General features: G+C 42.4%; 1 protein-coding gene across 1 annotated transcript in view; it reads right to left on the reverse strand.

Annotated features, from left to right (window-relative positions):
- The window catches only part of CAB39 (calcium binding protein 39), a 50,786-nt gene extending 40,427 nt beyond the window's left edge, over positions 1–10,359 (reverse strand). Inside the window, exon 1 of the mRNA XM_033150225.1 lies at positions 10,090–10,359. The gene's annotated coding sequence lies outside the window, so the exon portion shown is untranslated. The remainder of the gene's footprint in view (positions 1–10,089) is intronic.
- Positions 10,360–13,042: the final 2,683 nt, after the last annotated feature.

A 13,042-nucleotide genomic window follows, 5' to 3' on the forward strand; every position in this document is an offset into this window, starting at 1 on the left:
GTCAGGGTTGGGGAGGGATGCAAGAAGAAAAGTTTCCTTGTAACTGCTGAGGTTAGAGTCCAACTAAATAGGTAAATGCAAATTGATCTTTCTCTGTGTTCAGGGAGCAAAAGGACAACTTGCAAGTCTTTGGTGCCAAATAAGATGCCACAAATTCCACATTGTTTCAAGTATTTGTTATTTTTAAAAGTCTATGTGCCAGAATTAGACAGGTTGCTTCAAAAGTACCCCCTGTCGTTGAATTACATAGTGCATCTTTCAAGTTTTGGACATGAGGCAGAATTTCTCAGCTTCCTTAGACATCCTGGAGCCAGATGTCTAAACTGCAAACACTGCTCATTTCAAAGCAAAGAAATACACACTGCCATCCCAACAACACACCACTGCTGTAGTTATGTCATACTGCCTTATAATTCAGCATTTTTCTCACTACCTATGGCAAACAATTGACTCTAGGCTACAGGTGTATCTACACTGATATCACAATTACTGACACCATAAATTAAGCCATTGTCATGTGTGTTACAGAAGTGCTGACAACCCCACTGTGGCTACACTGCGACCCCATGCTTGACAGGCACCTTGAACAGCCCCTCAGGAGGGGAGTAGGTAACAACATTGTTGTTGTTGTTGTTGGTGGTGGCATCTATCTGTCTTGAATGTAGTTGCAGTAGAATAGATACAGGTGAGCAGAGCAACTGGTGGAAAATAGCTCCAAGTCTGTTGCCAAGCTGAATACTACAGTCATTAGTTTTCAGTATTCAGAACTACTATATTATCAATATCCAGGCCAACCAACACATTAGAGAAGTTGCTCAAATGGCTCATAACAGAATCATATGGTACAACTCAGGATCACTCAGACATGTAACCAACCACGACAGGGCAGTTTCCAAATGAATATTCTGACTGGGCAAACTGGCGTTCTATTACACTGGCCATACGGGCTTTCAGTGGCACTATGTACAGAAATACTAGTGCAAAATGTAAAGATGGATCAAAACACAATATCCACTGGGGCGTGTTCTTTAAAAATATTACATTATGAAGCAAAATATGTGGCCCTCCAGACTACAGCTCACATCAGCTCCAGGTAGCATGGCCAATTGCTGGAGATGATGGGTCCAAAGGTTCTCCATTTCTGTTAAGATTTGTGTATTTCACAGGACAATCCGTCAGCCCAGCAAGTAGGTCCTATTGAACTTATTATTGGGGTAGGATTGCAGCCGGAATCTCTTCACTCACCCCCAGTCTCTCTCTTCACTACTGAATCTACAGATAATCTACCTCGTTTCCTAAAACACCTGTACAGCATCAAAGACACACAAGAGAGATTCTTTATTATGGTATGATACAGTGCTCTAACAGCAGCAAATAATGTGGATGTATGTTATACGACACAAAGAATGGATGACCAACCTGCAGGACAAGTAGCACAGGCAAGACCAAGTTTGCGACACTCAGAGATAAGAAGGGCCCTTGGGCTTGGCTATGTTGTGCTGCTGCCGTTCCACAGTCTAATAATCTACAGAGAAAAAGTCACTTGTGACTAGAGACGGTATCAACCATGTAATTACCAGGTTCAAATTATGAATTTTCCCAGGTTCAGGTGCAAGTTAAATTGAATGTTGTTTTGCTATGAAATTTTTCTGCAGTTCAGAATGGAAGGTTCTGCACATGTGCAGAGTGCTTCTTAAGTCTTTTTTTTTTAAGTGTAGCAGCTTAAGAATCAGTTTAGAACTCTTGGGGAAATGAATCCTCTCTACTCTTCTCACAGTAGTTCTAAAACATACCTACATTAGTGATGCAATGCTTAATAGATTAATTTGTAAAATTATTGACTTTCAATAGACTAAAAAAGTGTTTCTGATTAACCAGGCTGAATATCAGATGATGTCTCCTATGACTCCATTATTTCTGACCTCAGATATAATGTTTTACTCTTCTGCAAGTTTAATCAATGAATAGGCTGAAACCCATAAAATTAAGTCATTAAATTTCTTTAATTGGGTCGCAGCCCAAATCTATACATTTGTTTTGAACATCAATTACTTTACCTCCTGGAAAGAGTAAGTTAAATTACCACAAATTTTTCTTTTCATAGTGCAATATATACTTTCCTATTACAACTTTTTAGAGGTGTCTAAAGACTGAAACGGGACGCAGGTGGCGCTGTGGGTTAAACCACAGAGCCCAGGGCTTGCTGATCAGAAGGTCGGCGGTTCGAATCCCCACGATGGGGTGAGCTCCCGTTGCTCAGTCTCAGCTCCTGCCCACCTAGCAGTTCGAAAGCATGTCAAAAATGCAAGCAGATAAATAGGTACTGCTCCGGCGGGAAGGTAAACGGTGTTTCCGTCTGCTGCTCTGGTTCGCCAGAAGCGGCTTTGTCATGCTGGCCATGGAAGCTGTACGCCGGCTCCCTCAGCCAGTAACACAAGATGAGCGCCGCAACCCCAGAGTTGGACACGACTGGACCTAATGGTCAGGGGTCCCTTTACCTTTAAAGACTGAAAAGATCCTTTATATACAGAGTATTCATGTGCATATTAGCTCAGAAGTAAATCGCAGTGGAGTTTACTCCTTAGAACAAGGATAGACAACCTAAGGCCCGTGGGCCAGATGCGGCCCAATCACCTTCTCATCCAGCCCGCAGTCTAGGAATCAGCGTGTTTTTACATGAGTAGAATGTGTGCTGTTATTTAAAATGCATCTCTGGGTTATTTGTGGGGCATAGGAATTCGTTCATATTTTTTCCCCAAAATATAGTCCAGCCTACCATATGGTCTGAAGGACAGTGGACCGGCCCACGGCTGGAAAAGGTTGCTGACCCCTGCCTTAGAAACTATGCTTAGTATTGCAGTCTTAGCTAGCTTATATACAACCCAAGTACTTTTAATGTTACATATGTTTTTGTTAAAATTATGCAGTAGGTTACAAAGCTTAATCTGCTTCCCCAGATTTTAAAGCTGGAGTAGGGTATGACTGGAATGAGAGAAAGTTACATCTTGATGCCTCCAAAATAGATCACATATGTTTGAGAAACTGCTGTAGCTATTTCTGTATGAACTAGTTGGCTGCTCTCATTTGGGCTTAATTCTGAATCTGGTCATTTATACAACATTGGGGGACTGATTTAAGCTAGCAATATAAATCAAGATTTAAATCACCAAGTGGAAAACCTCAGCTTAAAATGTTGATGTTGGTCCAGCTTTCTATTTATACCTCAGCAATGATAATAAAGAACATTGATTTATAAGTTAAATAGGACCTCTGCACTATATTTTGTTCATATTTGCTAACTAGGAGGGCACACCAACTATATACACATTTGTGAACTATTTAATTTATCATGCATTTTAGCTTTTTAATAACTGATGCATAGCACCAAAGCCCTAGAACATTTTGTATTGGGGTGTGTGCCTCTGCATGGCCCCATAGTTAAGGGATCTAAAATGGGCCACTAGATCACATGCTCCTTTCCCCAGTCCCTCCTCCAGAAAAGAAAAGAAAAATATTTGCATGCCCTTACAGCAACATTAATTCTAACCAGATTCCCTCTTAAATGATTAGCATTTGCTTACCAGCTTCAATCTTTGGTTTCAGATCTAGTCAGTATTATCCTAATCCAGAGAAGTATTATCCTAATCCAGAGAAGTATCGGCCAGGTAGTGAGGGTAAAAGTGGAAACCTATTCCCAATAACTGTCAACAACAGTCAGTCCAATTAAAAAAAAAACACCAATTAAGGTTTATGGGACTGCATAATTTTAGTCTAGATGCCACATGACACTGAGTAATTGAGATATTCTTCTGACAACACTTAAATGTAGAGAATAGTCTTTTCTTTGCCTGATAATGCTCATGAGATGCAACATATTTCGATGAACTGATATACAGGCAACGTGGCAATGCGCACATGCAGTCACACGTTCTTTGAATGCGTGAAAAACAGGAGTTGCCTGTACTAAAATTATATTCATATCACATTGCATAAAAATAATGTACTACAAGTCATGGGATAAAATTGTAAATATAAGGATTTAGTTTTTTTTGGAAAGTTACAAACATGTGGTAACAAATTAAGGTATATCTGACGATGCCAGATATTGCTGGAGCTGTGGCAAAGTCACATCCTTTTGCTCTTCTTACACAGGGCACATCTGTTAGCTACAAAAACATAGCACTACTAGTCCCAAACTTACATTACTGCAGTGACTGAGGTTCAGATTGTAAAACAGCCCTAAATGTGCTTACTCAAAAGTTTCAATAAGCAAATCCAGGACTGAAATGCCAAAATTCAGTAATATCCTAAGGGATTGATTGCATAAAAGAGCAACAATGTTGTTTGCACTTAATGAATGGTGGTTTCAAACTTCCAGATACTGTATACCCCCTCCATATATTTAATACCATCCCTTGGCTCTTACGGAGTGGCTTTCCAGAAGATGCAGGGGAGCATTTAAAAATAATAATAACTTGCCATTTCCAACTCAGCTTCCTATATTCTTTTTCACATTCCGCTTTTATTGTGGTATAAATGCCAGCCACTTTCCCACTCAAGGGAAATTTATTTTTATTAATAAATTTAAGCATGCTGCACGTGCAGCACATTAATCTACCCACACCCTCATCCATTCTGGTGCAACAACAAGATTATACAAGGTCAAACACTGAATTTGAAATCTAATTAGAGAGGAACTTTTCAAAACTGTTCTGTTTGAGGACATGCCCCAAGGAATTCAGAGGCAATTTTAAACTTTGCATGCACATCTGCGCTTTACAGTTATAAACCGGAGAGCAACAATAGTATGGCACACCTTGCATCAGCCAGCAATATGCAATCAAGTAAGATATTCTACTGCCAAGCTTAAAATCTCCTTCTAGGAGATTGAGGGTCACAATGTATGTTTTAAACAAAATTTCTAAAAGGAGTGAGTGGTGCTATTCATAGTAAGACTGTCTTAAAATTATTTAAGGTTGGTTAGGGAAACTGGCAACTATATCCTAAACATTTGCACTGGTGTGTCTGCCTGTAACTTCATACTCTGCGGCCTAGTGCTAGGGCTGCACTTGCCATATTGTATTCAACACGCTTATTTATAGATGCAGCAAATGTTGCCTGATTCTAAGAAGGAGCAGCTTAAGTATCCTAAGTAGTTGTGAAAAATAGCAATGAGTGAATTCATTACTAACTACTTAAGACAGCTTTATTTATTCTGCAATTATTTCCTGAACAAAAGATGTATGCTGTTTTTAAAATAAGTTATAAATGTTGCTACTTTTATTTTCTTTTTAAAGTCCCCCCCTTTTAAAAGACAAATCAAAGAATTACTGCACAGCAGCAGGTTATTTCTGACTCTTCTACAATTATTAATCTTGCTACAACACTAAGAAGTGGGAACATAAGCAAAGAAAACACACACACACACAACTCAGGACAGCTATTTTCTGGAAAAAATCCTGAGAAGTATCAGTGTTCAGCTACGGGAGCAAAAACAATCTTGTGACACTGCATCATATGTCATCTGATCTGATGCCACAATGAATCTGTTAGGGTAGGACAGGCATAGGCAAACTTGACCCTCCAGATGTTTTGAGACTACAATTCCCATCATCCCTGACCACTGGTCCTGTTAGCTAGGGATGATGGGAGTTGTAGTCCCAAAACATCTGGAGGGCCGAGTTTGCCTATGCCTAGGGTAGGACATGGCCATCCATGTGTCTTGCGTATGTTTTGAACTACAACTCCCATCAGTCTTAGCCAGCAGAACCATACTGGGTGGGGCTAGTAAAAGTTGCAGTTCAAAACATCTGTAAGGCACTAAGTTCTTCAATACTGTTTTAGAGTGACAGCCAACGCTCAATAAGTAAACTAGTGCTCATGCAACAAAATTCTCTCTTTGCTTCCGAGACCGTCTCCCATATCTGCTTCAGTGAGTCCCCTAAGAGTAGATTTTTTTTTGGGGGGGGGGACTGCAGGGAAGTGAGAAAGTCCTGTACCAGCAGCTAACATAGGATGTGACTATTAGCCTTTAAAGTGCCACAATCCTCAGTGGTGATGTTCTCTGCATCAGTGCTAGAAATGAGCCAGGATAATTTTGCACCTGGCTTATTGACCACCTGTGACCAAATGAAGATGCCTGAGTACCACTATGGCACCTGACATCATCGTCTGGGTGTGCATGCCTAGGGATCATTGGACCTTGACTGTTTTCACACACTAATACCACATCCAATAGAATTCTATCAGTTATATTTTTATCTGCACAATCAGAATGAATTTCAGGAACCAAAAAGTCATATTGAAAAATACGACTTTAGAGCTGCCTTGCCCCCAAATGGCAACTAGACATTCCATTTTGGCAGATGTAACCTTTATTTAAGGAGCCATTTAGTGCCTAGCTTATATACCTGAGTTTATAACATTGCTTTGGTTGAAGGAAAGTTGATCATACAATCTTAACGATACTGGTATCTCTCTACCAGACCTTAGTGTTGAAAAATGTGATTTGTGTTTCCCTACCATGCCACAAAACCTAAAGTAATGAACCATCATTACTAATACCTGCAGCAGTAGCATGTACTCTCAACATCAATGAGATCTAGTTTCAATGTGACTTGAAATTAGAATTGATTTGTCACAGGATTTGAATCTTCCAGAGCCCTTGAGCAGGTTTATAAGATTATGCCATACAAAAAAAAACCTTACTACTCCTTTTAATCAGTAGTAATGTTTGAATCATGAATAAGCTTGTGAGGATGCTACTAGGATTCTTAAAGAACTAAAACAAATTATTTCAGTCAGTTTAAAGGTAAAGCAATAGTTTTATTAACACAATTTAATAGGGACCCAACATTAAACATGCAAGCCATTTTATAATGTGAAAAATAACTGCCTTTCCACTTTCAATGAAACATATTAGGAATCTAGACATTTCAGTGGGGCATTCTTGACATAACTTCACAGAAGGTGTAGCCCTGGGTTTGAAAGTGATAGTAAGAAAAACACTCTTAAGAAACCACATTTTCATGTAACAGGAATAACCAATGAACATACTGTATAGCACATTTAACTGTTGTTCACTGTATAGTTTTTGTATACTGTATTGGAAAACAGACATGTACAGAAACAGAACAAACAATGGTTGAGTTTCAAAGGCTATCCCCTTCTAGTTGCAGCCATTCATATCCCCTGAAAAGTTGCCCCAAAAGGTCATCAGATTATCCAGAACAGCTTTCCATGAGACACCAGAAGGGTATACAAATAGGGATCTACAGATCCCAGCTAATGCTAAAGGAACATAATGTTGAGTGTTTTTCATTTCAGCTTAGCAAATTTGAAAACTTACTGAACATGTCAGACAGACACCACTTTAACATTTCAGGATCTGTACTCAAATACCACAATTACATTGTTGTTGTAGTTGTTGTTGTTATCACTATTGGGAAATATTACAATTAGAAATGCAAAATACTATGCCAATTGACTGATTTATAATATAATCACTTTGTGCCATAGGAGAAACACCTACTTGTTTTGCCAGACAAACACTAAAAAAAACAATGACAAAATTCATCTTCAGTAATAACAAGCAACTGTTATGTGGCAGATGTGGTTCTGCTATAATTCCCAAAGTTACTATCCTACAGATTCGCCTGAATCTTGCTGAAGTCAAAGAAATTTAAGCACCTAACTGTGCAGAAATGGAACCCATAAATGTAACATTAGGAGCCTATATTCCAAAGCTACAATATTACATTGTGTTCTTCCCAAAAGACTGACAACATGAACTTCAACCAAGCATAAAAGATGTTCCTGATAAAATTATTTCAGCAGAGTCAAATTTAAGGCTACTAATTTTCAACAGCTGCTATGGACAACTTAATAGGACTGTGTTAAAAAACAGGTGGTTTCAAATACCGGTATACATGTTTATAACAATTGATCTGTCCATGCAGAAAGTGTTCTCTTCTGTTAAAATTCCACAGATTAAAGAAAGAAGTAATTTACTTTTTTTAAAAGAAGAGCCAAAAGCAACGATTTCCTCAACAATTCTGGGTAAATTTTCTCCAGACCATGATTCCCATCATTAACTGAATTATAAAAAACATTATTCTACTATAAATATAAACCAGTACATAAGCTTGATTGATAAAAATGTGTAAGAGCCCAGTGTTGGAAATGCTTTTGTCCACTCCCCGAGTAATTATGATGCATGTTCAACAAGCTAAATTGCTTGCAACCACATATAATTCCACTCCACATTCACCTTCTTCTTGCACTGGAGGCCCTTGTTATCAGTCTCTCATTACTACCAGGTGTAATTATTTGCCATGCTGGACCCTCAACCAATATCAAAAAAATGCCCCCAACTCCTGGGCCTTATAGTCACTTTTGCAGAATCTACAGCACTGGTCTTCAACTGGTGGATCAGGACCCACCAGTGGACTGGGACCTAATCCAATGTGGATCACAACAGGAGCACTGCCTCCATGCAAATATACGGTAAAAGATTAAGAAATAGGTCCCCAAATGCATGTATGGGTTAAAAGCGGACCCTGGAATTGAAAAGGTTGATGATACCTGGACTAGAGAGTTTGAGTCATGTTTATACTCTTATGTTGATTCATGCACTTTAAAACGAAAGAGGAAACATATTCCAAAGCCACAGGTGACCTAATGGGAGGCATCTGATGTTTCACACTTTTCCACAAGAGCATTTTACGTCTTTAAAATTTTATAGTACAACCCAATCCAGAGCACTCTTCTATAAAATGGAATCGGTTGACCCAAGTACTTTAAACCAATTTGGCTGTAGACCAGATTATGAACATGGCAACCTAAAATACTACTTCTGTCCATCATATTGGTTCATTTCTCTTACTGCCATTTGGAACAGAAATGTTGTCTAAAGTAGCTGCACTTTCTCAAGAAACAAATCTTATATGGGACTTTAGACCCAATGTTACTTAGCAGTATATTTTCAGAAACTCCAGGTTTACAAACTGGAAAACAGATAAAAAATATCACTCTGTGCAAAACTCAAAAAAAAATCTTTTTTAAAAAACCCTGTATGTACAGGCTACATATAGGTACATTTTTTTACAGATCAGCTAGCACCATTTGTCCTAGTTTTCAAGAGGGTTGCACTAGAACTGATCCAATCAGTTAACCAGAGGAAGGATAACTGCTGTATACAAAGAACCTTGTGAATCACCCTCAATCTCACTATTTACTATTGCGATATTCCGGCTTCAAAAAAATAGGCACAGACCTACTCATCTACGCTATTTATTAAAACAACCTAGCAACCAAGAAGCGCAAGACTGATTTATGTAGTGGCTGCATTAACGCAAAACGGGGCCCTTTACGTACAGGGCGATTTTGCAAGAGAAAAGCAAATACGCTTTCATTCCTGCACCATCAAGAAACCGGCTTAACTAACCTGACGACAGACTCTGGCCGCTCAAGGCCCCAAAAGGCTGCCTTTAAAAAAAGAAAGGAAGAGAACGAACTAGCAGCAGTTCCGGATTCGAGGAGGTCCCTCCTTTCCTCCCTCTCCCAACGCCGACGGAGGATCCCCAAGGCGAAGGAAAGTTTTCCCGGAGAACCACAAGGACAATAATGCCCCGAGCAGGAGCCTCCAAGGCGCCTCGCAGGGACCCCTTGGCTTCCCACCCCCGACCTCCGCCCCTAAGCGACTCCCGGCTCCGCGGCCACAATCACAAAGGTCGGCTGGAGCCGCGCACTTCAGCCGCGGGCGCGGAAGGTATAATAAAGGAGAGAGGAAGAAGGCGGGGCGGAGAGGGGAAGAAATCCGCCTCCATCCAGCAGGGCACGTCAGGGGCCGCCAAACCCGTGTCGAGGCATCCTGAGGACACACCCTGAGGGTCAAGCGGACGTAGCCGCCCAGCGAGGCCTCAAGGGCTCCGGGGCCCGAGCTCCACAGGCAGAGGACCCCCCCCCCACCTCCTCCTGGCCGCCAACGCCTCCCGCTCTCGGGAAGCCGAAGCGCCAAGACTCCCCTCGGAAAGGCCTCCTTAGGCACCGCAACACGGCGAGCTGCGGCCCTCAAGGCCCCGGCAGTACCTTCGCTCTGCGGCGGGCCGGTTGGCTGGCAGGCAGGCAGGCAGGCGGCGTCTACCCCCACCTCGTCGGCGTCGTGGTGGTGGTGGTGCTGCGGCGTCGGTCGGCTCTCGGTGTGGGCCTCGGCCGGCGCTCCTCTCCCCGGATGGGTTCGCCTACGGCCTTCGGCTCGCTCGGTGTCGGCCTGGCTGGCCCCTCCCCCGCCCCGCGGTCCTGGCTGCGCAGCGGCCCCTGCTCTTCCTTTCCTTTCCCTTCTCGCTCGCTCTCGCTCTCGCTCTCCTCTTCCCTTCCCAGCCCGGCGGCGGATACTACTGACCCGACGAGCAGCTGCGGCGGAGCAGGAGGAAGCCCCGCGCCCAGCTCGGCCGGCGACTCGCGGCTGCCTCCTGCGGCCTGGCGGGATCCGCGCAGCCGACTCTCTTCCGGCAGCTCTCGGAACGCGAAGGAGATGAGGGGGACAATGGGGGGAAAGGAATGCCTCTGAGCATGGGCAGACGCCGGGGGCGGCGGTCTTTACTTCGTAAATCGTAGGGCGTGGTTAAGCTATGTGAAAGCATTTCCAGGCTCTTGACCTACTACTACTACTAATAATAATAATAATAATATAATATCCCCAAAGATATATGTGCTATGCGGGATTAAAATCTGCACATGCTCTAGGTCACAGCGAGATTGCTGAACAGTTTATGGTGCTCTACCTGGTGCTTGCTGGCTCTCTGCAAAGAATGCTGGATTAGGTGGGATTTCGTCAGATTTCAAAATTCTTAGCTTTTAGTGGAAAGAACTATCCCTCACTGAACACGGCTTTATTTACTTATTTGAACAGTTTCTGTACGGGCTTAACACTTTAGTCTCTAATCAGCGATTAGTAATGCTTTAACTGTTAAATCATATATGGGAAAAAAAATCAGAAAGCAGCAGCAGACCCTGGAAATTCAGCAGCAATTTTTAGTGACACATCTCAACCCTTCATCTTGTTTGGAAATAAATAGCAGGGCCTCTAAAAATATATAAAGAGCCTTTCCCCCCGCTGTGTGCAGTCTAAGTAAAGGTAAAGGGACCCCTGGCCACTAGGTCCAGTCGCAGACAACTGGGGTTGCGGCACTCATCTTGCTTTATTGGCTGAGGGAGCTGGCGTCGTGGGATTCGAACCGCCGACCTGATCAGCAAGCCTTAGGCTCTGTGGTTTAACCCACAGCGCCACCCATATCCATATGTGCAGTCTGCTCCAATGCAAAAGTAAACCCTACTGTGTTCAACATGTCTTACTCTCAGGTCAAATGTGCATTCAGTTGCAGGGAAGAGCAGATACACTTTGTGAATTGGGAGAGGTTTTCCTTCAATCCAAGACAGAAAGGATGAGGCTGGTGAGTTTCCAGATACTTAAAGTGGCGCTGTGGTCTAAACCACTGAGCCTAGGGCTTGCAGATCAGAAGGTTGCCGGTTCGAATCCCCGCGACAGGGTAAGCTTCCGTTGTTCATTCCCAGCTCCTGCCCACCCATGGTAGCAGTTCAAAAGCAGGTAAGGTGCAAGTGGATAAATAGGTACCGCTCCGGCAGGAAGGTAAACGGCGTTTCCGTGCACTGCTCTGGTTCACCAGAAGCGGCTTACTCATGCTCGCCACATAACCCGGAAGCTATCTGCGGACAAACACCGGCACCCTCGGCCTATAGAGCAAGATGAGTGCACAACCCCAGAGTCGTCTGCAACTGGACCTAACGTTCAGGGGTACCTTTACCTTTTTAAAGTAGCATGATATCCCTATGTTCACCAATGGTACGCCCGTATTTCTATTCATCTATGGTCTCTGGACAAATCTGGTTTACAGGTTTAGTAATGCTGCAGAAACCTGTTTGGTCAGAAGTTTTAAGTTGTGTGCCTGAGGCAGTGACGGCTCTAACATAATGCCTTCCAGTCTCTGAAAAGCTATCCAGCGCACAGAATGTAAGAACAGGTGTGGTACAATCAAAAGAGGCTTGGGAAAAATGAACAGGGGTTTAAAAACCTGCTAAAGCTTACATAAGGGAGTATTTACTGGTCCAGAAGACCCCACTTCCTTTTCTTTTAACAGCCTACACCTATAGCTATTACCCCCCACCAAGATTTGTAAGCAATTTAATGTGCAGCAGGGAAGGAGAACATAAACTGTTTTGGGGTATTTGTTTTTTAAGCAAACCAGTCATGATCCACAACACATTCTATGACTGCTCACACACTGTACATTTAAAACCTATCTGCCATGTCCCCAAAGAATCCTGGGAACTGTAGTTTAACCCCCCCCCCACAGAGTTAAATTCTGCCTGATTGTAAAAAACAAAACCCAAAGCAGTTAATAAACTTCACTTCCCAGTACCCTTAACCAAGGATAGTTCCCAGGTTTCTTGAGTGTGTGTACCTTAAATTGTATGGCATGTATGCAGACTGTGATATCTATAAGGAACTAGAGTTGACTTGGTAAGAAAGGATTGTTCCTTGCAACACATGGCTACTGTGGAACTTCTTATGAAAGCACATGAAAGGAGATTTTTTTTTTTTCTGTCTGTGTTCCCCTGCTGAGAGCTAGCAGAACTCAAAGCACATCAGGGCCAAACTAGATACATGTTTTCAAAGAGATTGCATTTCCTGCATCTGCTCAAACTGCTTTGTGCTAAATTTGGATTTGTGGATTGTTATCATTCCCACTGTTGGCTTCTGAATATAAGGGCAAACCCCAGAGGGCATGTTCCAGCCTCTTAAATCCCGCTGGTTTCAACAGGAAGGTGAACAGTGCAATGTTATACTGTATATGCCTACTTGAAAGTAAGTCCCATAGGGTTCGATGGAGCTTACTCCCAGCTAAGTGGGTATAGGGTTGCAGCAGAATCCTATATCCAGTTCCTGGGGGGAAGTCTTGCTGAACTTCTAATTAGACATAGGATTGCATTGCTAAGCACCTGCTGTAACCTTCCCATTGAA

This window comes from Lacerta agilis, chromosome 5 (genome assembly GCF_009819535.1).
Source record: "Lacerta agilis isolate rLacAgi1 chromosome 5, rLacAgi1.pri, whole genome shotgun sequence".
Taxonomy (NCBI): Eukaryota; Metazoa; Chordata; class Lepidosauria; order Squamata; family Lacertidae; genus Lacerta; species Lacerta agilis.